The sequence below is a fragment of the Schistocerca gregaria genome, chromosome 4 (assembly GCF_023897955.1).
Source record: "Schistocerca gregaria isolate iqSchGreg1 chromosome 4, iqSchGreg1.2, whole genome shotgun sequence".
NCBI classification, from domain to species: domain Eukaryota; kingdom Metazoa; phylum Arthropoda; class Insecta; order Orthoptera; family Acrididae; genus Schistocerca; species Schistocerca gregaria.
Genome location: NC_064923.1, coordinates 284415869 through 284427048, shown reverse-complemented (window position 1 = coordinate 284427048; position 11180 = coordinate 284415869).

Genomic DNA, 11180 nt, shown 5'->3' with positions numbered 1-11180 from the left:
TTATTTTGCATTTGTTTCTGATGGATTTGGAAGAAATGGTATTGAGCCTAGCTACAATGACCTTCTGATCACTAATCCCTGTATCAGTCATGATGCTCTCTATCAGCTCTGGATTGTTTGTGGCCAAGAGGTCAAGTGTGTTTTCGCAACTATTTACAATTCGCGTGGGTTCGTGGACTAACTGCTCGAAATAATTTTCGGAGAATGCATTTAGGACAATCTCGGAAGACGTTTTCTGCCTACCACCGGTTTTGAACAAGTATTTTTGCCAACATACCGAGGGTAGGTTGAAGTCCCCACCAACTATAACCGTATGAGTGGGGTATTTATTTGTTACGAGACTCAAACTTTCTCTGAACTGTTCCGCAACTGTATCATCGGAGTCTGGGGGTCGGTAGAAGGAGCCAATTATTAACTTAATTCGGCTGTTAAGTTCTAGGCGCTTCAGTTCGGAACCGTGCGCCTGCTACTCTCGCAGATTCGCATCCTTCCTAGGACATGGACGTGTGTGATGTCCTTAGGTTAGTTATGTTTAAGTAGTTCTAAGTCTTGATTACTGATGACCTCAGACGTTAAGTCCCATAGCGCTTAGAGCCATTCGAGTCATTTAAAACACTGTAGAAGGAGAACAACTGCTCCGAATGACATCAAATTTTAACAGTATGATATTGATACTGGGAGGAAACGTCACGGAACGCTGTTAAGAGTCTCTGAGGTAACGGCGAGTTGTGGCGCCCTGAAAATATTCTAAGTTCAGACTTGGCCCTTGACGGACCACAGCCCGACAGCAACCACGTGGTGCCGAACGTTAGCTGAACATCAGGGGTAACCCCAGTGCATGGTCCACTGGCTGCATGGCTGGAAATTCCATGTGATGCTGTGTCGATAGAGGAGACATAGCGGGAGTGCTAAAGATGGAGGACTATGTGAAACCTTAATGGCAGACATTTCACAGTTTGTATAGAAATTAATAGTAGCCGGATGAATCATGATACATCAAAAAGATACACGTACATTACCACTATTTGCATGACAATTCTGATGGTGTAATCAGATTTTCAATATCTTTGTTAGTTTAAAGTTTACTATAAAAAATGGTTCAAATGGCTCTGAGCACTATGGGACTCAACTCCTGAGTCATTAGTCCCCTAGAACTTAAAACTACTTAAACCTAACTAACCTAAGGACATCATACACATCCATGCCCGAGGCAGGATTCGAACCTGCGACCGTAGCAGTCGCACGGTTCCGGACTGCGCGCCTAGAACCGCGAGACCACCGCGGCCGGCGTTTACTATCAGACGATAAATTATACACAAGCAATGAATTTCCAAAATCTAAACGGTTCATCTGATTTTGTCTCTCGACGTGTCCTATTAGTGTAAACCTAAATTGGTATAAATTACAGGCATGTAACTTGAATTGTACATGTGTTATTGGAGGTCAAAGTGGCCGATTACTATCGATCGCGCCAGGCCACGAGCACTCCACAGTTACGCGTAAAAACGGTAGCAGCATGCTCACAAATATATTTATTCATCTATGTCTTCGTTCATATCCGATATACGCTATTCATGAAGAAATTGGATAAATATTTACTGTGTTTTAGAAAGCAAAGAGATATTAGGCTACTGGCCTACCTTTTGTTGCTATTCCTTTGATATATGTTTACTTAATTTGTTTATGTATTTAATAATGTGTGTTAGAGCGTGTTACGGCCCAGCCGTAGGATTATTTATTTAATTTCCAGTTATTTAAATGTAAATCCAGTATTTCGAATGTGTTTCAAAATGTTTGTGAGTGTGCGTTGGCTTGGAGACATGACAGGGGTGCTATCGCCAATCACAGCGCTCGTTACAAAACGAGGCGACAAGCAAAGTGAACGGAGGGGCAGTTCTGAACAGTCTGGCGCGAGCGTCAATCGCACAGTACAGCACCGCATTCGGGAATTGCTGGACATGATGGCGCGATGGACGCACGGTCACAGCAGAGACTTTGAGAGTGTGGGGCGGTTTTTGTGAGATTTCCGTGGTTTTTACAGTGAAGACGTAGTGTGCGCTTAGAAGTGAATATCTCGCGAGCTATGTTGTTATGTGCAGTAGGAATCTATTGTTCCCCTGTTATTCAACTTATATTTTATTTAATTGCTGGACCCTCGACACCAATAAGTGTTTTGCAGAAATATAACGCATTTTCAAAAGTACTTCTACTATCGTATTCACCATTTAAAGTCGTTAAGATAGCACCTGCAGATTTTATTTAATTGCAATCTTTCATTTATAAAATCTTACGTTACATTCGCAATTGCCGAGTGATAGGAACCTTCGACCATTCGATTCATGTGTATATTCATATTCTATAATGTAGACCCAAGAGTATTTGGTTTGTAATGCGGCAACTACGTATCCCATCCCCTAGACAACGAAACCAGCCAAAACTTTTAATATTTAAACACTGAGTCAGAAGGTACGTAGGTGAGGGCCACCCTCATTTCAATTATTATTTCGAAATCCCGCAAGTCTTAATGTAAATGAGATCAGATACAAATGACAGACGTATCGTAATGCGACGGCTATGATTCGAGTTGCATATTACATTATCAATGCTGTTCAATGTGCATGACTGCACCAGTTTGGCAGTCAGCAATTGTGGGACCGTTCGTTAGGTAATCTCGTACCACATCTGATCGGACAAATCGGTTTTCACTGTCCTTAGCCCAGAAACTGCATAAAAACCAAAATGACATCTGTTTTTAAATGTCCTGAAGTTCAAAACGCATGAAAACAAAATGACACCGGTTATTAATTTTCCTAGGGCCAAAAGCCACATAAAAAGCAAACTGAAATCGTTTTCTCATTGTAGTGAGACTGGCGCAAGACATTTTCAGCATGCTGATGGCCGTTTTCTGCCTCACGTTGAAATCAAGGAACAGCATATTCCACAATAGAAAGAACTGTCTGGAGTGTCATGTTCAGAAAGTGGTGTCCAGTGCGTACCCTCATTCAACTATGTTCAACTATTTCAGATAATCCCAATGCCTGAAGTAACACGGATTAAGATCAGATGATCTGGGCGGACAGGCTGTAGGGAATGACAGCTGTTAATTCTAGCATTTCAGAAATGCCTCTGCAGTAGCTGTTTCACTGACTGTACAATGTGCGAAGGGGCGCCATATTGCATAAAAATTATTCGACCCACACATACTCGCTTTTGAAAGATTGGAGCACCGTTGAGGGTAAAAGGCTCTCATAGCGTTTATCAATGATGTTGCAGGTAACAGGACCTGTAGGACTCCTCGCCTCAAAAAGAAAAAAAAATACGGCCCTACAATAAACTATGGCGTCGACCTACACCATACACTCACTTTTGCAGAGTGAAGTGGTACCAGTTGACGTGCACGCAAATTTTCCATTGTTCATATTCTGCAATTCTGTATATTGACGTATCATTGTTGATAGAAACTGGCTTCGTCTGGGCACAGAATGTTACACGGCCACACATTTTTCACTTCCATGCAAGGTAGAATTCGGGAATGAAGGCTGTCTTGCTGGCAGGTCAGCAGGAAGCAACTTCTGAAAATGGGTGATTTTGTATGGATAGTCTGTGTTCAAAATGTCGAATTATGGAGATGACACTCAAGGGTGTTTATGAATTAGCTGTACAAAAATAGCCTATAATGCAGGATGTTTCATATGACTTTATGCAATGTGCTCGCAGGCATGTGAACTTCATGTCTGCACAACACCTCTCGATCTCTCCTGCTATCCTCCATTTGCCACAATGAACACCAAAAGAACCTGTCTTTTCGAATTTTGTAGTAATTTTCTTCAGGCCTCAAGCAGACATCGAACCAATGCCTTTTTCCTTACCCTTGAGTGCGTACCCGGGGCAGTAGCGCCCGGTCCTTCATGGAAAGAGTCATGTTGGGCGTCCCTAACGCAAACTAAGGAACAGCCGTGTGCAACGGGTCTGTTGGTATGCACACACTGGTGCTCACAGCGTCATCTATTCGTCACATTTTCGTAATTTTTTTCTATGACGTTTCGCACCATATGAATGACATGTTGTTCAAACTTGGCGTCATTCTGAGCTGTGGATCTTTGTATAGCGGGTTTAAACTGGAACTTTGATTATGGACACCATGTATTTATATGTCTGTCATTGGTTCTGGAGTGATCAATATTCGTACCAATGAATCAGGAGCACAAAATCTGTGCTGAAAAAGTTGAAAAATCTACGGGAAATCATCAATGTCAACTTAAGTTACTAAACATATTTCCTGAGGAGAAAAACATTTCCTACGGACTGTGGTTGGCGACTAAATTTAGGCCATGCATATAAATCAGTATTTGCAACCGTCAGTTTCACAGGCAGATTCATGACCTTGAAAACATGCTTCCTGAAGCACAGGCAAATCGTCTGCCATACGTGCAGTATCTGTACTACATGCTTCACCCAATGGTTCTCCTGACACTGTGTAACTCAGTTTACTGTCAGTATTTCTTGCTTGGGTGGTGATCAACAGCACGTACAAATTTTACAAAATGCATAACACTGTGCTGTCTGTGATAATGTTATTTATTCTGTTACCGGTTTCTGTTCCAAGCTATCATCAACGGCAGCTGTGCAACATACAAAAGTGAACAGTGTGATAATGTCAAACGAAATAATAAAAAACAGGAGAAAAAGTTAAATCGATCGAAATACTCACAAAAATAATTACAGATGTATCAAATGTCATACATGCTTTGACATAAGTTACCGCTGGGAATCACAATTGGAAATCAAAATCAAAAGGTATCATAAGATTAAAATATGACGCCACACTGACAAAAAGATAAATGTGATGTACAGCAATACAAGTCGAAGAACCTCCAAGTCATAGATCACAGACTTGAAGGTGCCATCGCACACTTCTGTGGTAATCAGATTACACAATTGAAGTATTAACAGTTCTACACTTGATTCACAGCACATGAAAACACCAATAAAGTATACAAGCAACAGAATAACAGGATTGATGAATGTAAGACTATACAATACTTTACAATCCAGTCAAAAACGTAAGCATATAAAATACATGTTATAGAGCAATCTATGAAATTAAAACAAGTCAGGCGATACCTGACGAAAATACACATTCACATAAATTAATGCAAAAGAAACACAGTTTTTAGGAGTAAAGGCAACTGCAAAAGGAATGTAGAATATGTAGATGTAAAACATTTAAAATTTTATGCATATGCCACAATCAAACCAATTTCTTTTCTTTTTTTATGAAGTAACATGTCATACATCTGAACTGTTCCACATTGGTTAGGAGAATACGTCGTTCAATTTCTACACAATCACAAAAAGTAACTGAAATTCCATATATCACATAGAGAAACATCAATAAACATGCTAGAGAACCTACACTTGAACACATTGGTTCAAAAATATTTCATCAACATTACTGCATTGTCATACGACAAAACAGAAGACCACTTAGCGTACAGACAAATATCAAAGTAGAAGGAAATAATCAAATCATACAATTGTTTCAATTGACAGAACGAGAGACACATTGGGAAAAAACGACTATAAGAATTTTTACATCATGCCTTTTGTAAGTTTTATCATGCATTTAATTCCTTTCCCTTACCCCTAGTCTATAACACCCCCCCCCCCCTCCCAGACCCACAATATTTTCACAGTTATAATTTTACAATGTGTTTAAATTCACGGTTAAAAGCCTCCTCTTTCTCAATAATCAATAATAGTCACGAAACATACATTGTCAGCCCAACTTCGCCTCAAATTTCCGTGTGACGTTTCTACCACAGCAGATGATCGTCACAAAACACACACTTTCATACCTGCTTACCCCTTCCCACCCTGCAGCGCCCAGCACCCCAAGGAAGTTTATGCATTTCTTTTGTTCCCATATACCTCTCTGGAAAAGACTTAGTACAACTGTTTCAGACTTTGATAGGAACTGTCCTATTTGTCATGACGATTTTCAGGACGTTTTGGCCAAAAATGTGAATGAAGTTGCGAAATTGATAAATGTACTCTACCCTTGTATTACCTATATAGTCATGTTCTTTGTAACACTGTTTGAGATCGAAGATGTTGGGCTCAGAGGCTAATTTTGTTTTGACAGAATAAGTCAGAGAGTAGCAGTAGTAGAGTGTGTTGGAGAGTTGGTTTAAAAAGGATGCTGTGTAGTGGAGACACCATTGTTTAAGAAAGGATTTCGTAATAATATGTTTCGAGGAAATATTTTGAGCAAATCAGATTATATTAATGCAAGAATGATTTAAGCCAATTTTGAAGGTAATCTAGGTTTTTTTTAATATTTGAAGCTGTGTAGTTTCTCATTGTATGGTTGAAGCTTACTGTACAAATTTTGTAATAAAGCATACGGTCCTGTCTTATAGCTATTAAGGAGAGTTATTATAGGAGAGTTATTAAGAAATATTTTGCTAACTTGTGTAGGTGAAAGTTTATGAAAAGTTGTATTGCTGTTATGACTTAATGGCGCAGTTAAACTTGTATCTTTCTCCTCATTTATCAGTCGTTAAGATTAGTTCAACATGTTCATTCATTATCATGGCTCTGTTTACATACTCGCATTGAACTTCACGAGTTGTGCACTGAGAAGCATGAGAAGCATGAAAATTGGTAAGATACTGTCTTGCATTGCACATTGAAGTACGGCAAATAAAATTTGATTTTTGACGCTCACATCATTATTCCTAATTGCAACAAGTTGCAGAGCAGATGAGGGTTCCGTGGGAGAAGTACGCCAAAAAATTCACTTACTATCAAAGTTCCTGTTCACTGTAAAGCACAGTGACTGACCCAGTTTATCTGCGAAAATAATATCAGTATTACATTAGAGGCTTAATACCAGTAAAAGATTTCAGTAAAGTGCTATTTGCGAATTTTCAAGCAGTTTTATCAGAAAGTCAGTTGCATTAATTTTTATGTTAATTTACTGTATAATTACAGTAACAGTTCGTTTATAGTGATTATTTGCAAGACTAAAGATTAAGATTAGCAATATTCAGGGCCAACGTTTTAAACTGAGTTGTTTTGTTTTGCACTCAGATGGCGTATGTGAAGTTCACTGAAAACGGATTGCTTTGTCGCAGACGAATTGTTTTATGAAACGGCTGTACTCTGTTCATCATAAAAATAAACCTCATGTAAAAATTACTCTATGTATTCTTCCTCGCCGAGATTTTTATAAGAAAATAAGTTTTACGTATTTCTCAGGCACCAGCTTGACATTTATGAATACGAGTGTAAATAGATAAGAAGCTTTCAAGTGCAAATAGTTTCTTTCGACTGCTCTGTTTAATCGATTCACTAGTAATTTTGTAAAAATTTCAGTATTACCATAGATTAATAAAAATACCACAATTATAATGACATAATCAAAGATTTCAAACAAAAAAGAATAAAAGGAAGAAAAAGTTAGAGTAAAATAAAAAACTCGATACATAATTAATGAAACGAAATAACAAATAATATTTAAAATTAGATTACAGAGACAAAAATAAAGACCACTTTTATTTCGATTAAGATTATTAAAAATTATCAAGTCCCTGGAACTGAAGCCACGACATACAATTTACGATCCAAGAGCTTTTCTCACTGGTTGAAGTAAAACGCCTACAACGAGGGGTGGCCACCCAACCCCACGGCGTCTGGACGTGGTTTCAGTTTGGTTTCACCACGTGTTGAAGACACTCACCACAGCATTCCTCGAACACCCGACAGGTTTTGGAGTTACTGAAATGCTCGAGACGAGTCGGCTGGCCCTCACAATCTGCCCTGCGTCGAACTCAGACAGATCGCGCCCCTCCCCCACGTTGCACACGGACAGCATGCCCACTGATACTACATGAACGGTGTGTGTGTCTGACTAGCGGTCATTCCTCGCCAGCTGACGCTAGTATATCCTAAATGGGTTTATATCGATAGTAAGTCGGTGATTATAATGTTCTTCCTGATCAATACATGTCTGTATGTTAAAAATGACTTTCGGCAGAATCGTGGTTTATTTTCTTGGTAGTATATTTCGTTTGAAAATTATGAGGCTGTCAGAAACACTACTTTTTTCAGTCTTCTGAGTGATTTGATGAGGCCAGAGACGAATTTCTTTCCTGTATCAACCTTTTCATCTCAGGGTAGCAGTTTCAACCTTCATCCTAAATTAATTGGTGGACGTACTCCAATCTCTGTCCTCATCGACACACTGCTGGCAATGAGCGAGAGTCATTTCATTGCGGTTTATTTTAACGCAAAGCACACGCAGTGGAACTCCCACCTCACAATTGTCAGCAGTCGTCTCCTCCTGCGGACCGCCCAGCAAAACGGTGTCACAATACTCGATTTACCCTGATTGCGTTAAGGCCGCCAACTGTGAGTTCGTGGATGCGTCGATTATCCGTGGTGGTTCTTCGTGGCAACACCGCTGGCCTGGAGGGTCGCAGTGATTGCTATCAGCAGGACATGCAGCGGCTGCAGGAGTTCATTCAGCGATTGCAGAAGCGATCGGAGTTCTCCGGTGTGGCGCCTTGTCCCGGTACAGGGGCAGGCATGGGGACGTCCTCTGCGGTTGGGGCAGTGCCCTTTGACTGGATGGTAGCTGCTCGCTGTTGTGAGGCACGTTAGCCGGCCACGGTGCGATGTGGGGAGGAGCACAGTCTGCTGCTTATCGAGCGGTTGGTACTGCGGCTTTTATCAGCTAACTGCTCCTGGATCTTGATGTGATGGTTTCGTTTGGTGCTGTCAGGAAAGGAGGAGGAGTGGGGTGGGAGGGGTCCCTGCCTGTATCTGCGAAACTGACGCCTTGCTGCACCTTGTATGACGGCGTTCTCCTTCCTCGCTGGTTGTTGCTGCCCTTGCGCCTGAACGCCTTGCAGCGCCTATAGCTGGCCACACGTGGCTCGCTACACTTGCAGCACTGTGCCAAGTCTCCTCTCTTCAGAGTGCAGTCCTTGCTCTAGTGCGGGCCCGCGCATTTGACGCAACAGGTCGGCGTGAAAGAGCACTGTGCGACGTGGTCGAGACCCTGGCGCGAGTAACACGGAGCCCGCCTTCCCTTTGCACGGAGTGGCTCGACGGTTACCCGTATGTGGCCGACGCTCTTAACTGCAAAATCTTGCGATTATCAAAACGACATAGAACAGAGGCTTGTCCCTGTGAGTCCTGGGCGACTTCATCAGGCACGTTAGACACGGTAGCCCAGCGCCTCCAGTTCTTCTTTGAGATCACTCGGTCCCATCATCATAGGGAGGTGGTGGATGCCGGACTTGAGGAGTTTGAGGGAGTCCGAGATATGCGTGAGGCAGTGGAGCCCCTCATTCTTGATCAGCGTCATGAGATTTTTTTGTGGTCTTCGATGTTGATTCTGTACCTTGAGACGGTTGTTTCTGCCAACAGCGACTGTTCCTGACACGATCTCTGCATTCAACTGCGAGAAATCCTTGAATGCAACCCCCCCCCCCCCCACACACACACACATAGGAGGACGAATGGTGGAGGGGAGAAGGTTTCCTCCCCTGTGACGTCTCAGCGACTCACAGATGGCATTGAATGAGTTTCCATCCTGCACTGGTTGCACCGACTGGGTTACTTTGCCCCGTCAGTGTGCTTCCTATCCGGCTGGCGCTACAGTCTGGAGCTGCGCGACCGCTACAGTCGCAGGTTCGAATCCTGACTCGGGCATGGATGTGTGTGATGTCCTTAGTTAGGTTTCAGTAGTTCTAAGTTCTAGGGGACTGATGGCCTCAGAAGTTACGTCCCATAGTGCTCAGAGCCATTTGAACCATTTTTGTGACTCCTGCTTGGGGCTAACAATTTCTACTCCAGGCTTGGAATGGGTACAGCCGCTTGCGTCCTCACCTTCTTTGGCCGCGACTGAGTACTGGCGGCCTGTGGCGCAGTGTCTTCCTCTTCGGAAACAGTGTAACCTGCCCACTATATTTGTTTTTATCTGAAATCTAGCCCTACGTCACCTCCCACTTTATAAAATCTACGTATTACCAAAACTATGTATTCACAAACTGTTATCCAACTTACACTCGTATGCCAACCTTTGACTGAACAAGACCTAATTTGAACTGAACTGTAACTGATCTGAATACAGACTGTCTTTATATTAAATGCGCATCGCTAGTAAAACAATTATCTGGCCCTAATCAAAATTTTCACTTAACTCGCAAGTTACAGATTTCTCAAAAACACAACAGAAAACGGTAATCAGGCGGCAGCTAAGCTCTACTTCTGTTTCTAAATACATATTCAAACTGTTGGATATGGTAATGTGTAATGATTTGCCAGGGCAAGTATTTTAGAATGAAATATATATTCAAAAGGACAGAGTAAAACTTCGCGTTATCATCATACATATCATTGGTCTGAACAACAATATGCTTAACAAAGTAAACAATGATTTAAAAAGGATACAATGTTAACAGAGAATTTCTATAAGAATCAGGTAGTTTAATCAATTAATACGTTAGGCTCTGAGCACTATTCGACTAAACTTCTGAGGTCATCAGTCGCCTAGAAATTAGAACTAATTAAACCTAACTAACCTAAGGACATTACACACATCCATGCCCGAGGCAGGATTCAAACCTGCGACCGTCGCGGTCGCTCGGTTCCAGACTGTAGCGCCTAGAACCGCACGGCCACTCCGGCCGGCAATTAATACATTAGGGCATGGCTCTGGGAAGTGGGGTGCTCTTCCTCTCAGATCTGAGCAAGTTAACTACCTGACAATAATCACTCCTAGCCGTACAATGCTGCAACCTTACCTCAAACTTCTTCTCTTCAAAAATAATAACATTTTTCAAAATATATATTCCTTTCATCTTTCAATGTACACATCATACTTAAGCATGCTGTTCTTTACCTTATCTAACAGATACAATCACAAGTCAACTCCTACCACACATCAATTAAGAATGAATCAGACTGCGCAGAGGCAAACACTGTGCCACGACAAGACTAGAGATTGTATAACTGTAACGTAACTTGCCCTCGCTCTGCTGTGCGCATCAATAACATACAAAGACCAAGTGCCACGACCACCTTACAAAAGCTCGGTGTTTCCGTGATGGTTGCATAGTGCTTGTCGCGCTCTCTTAGGGAATTTTTCCTTCAGGTAAGCCAGTGCA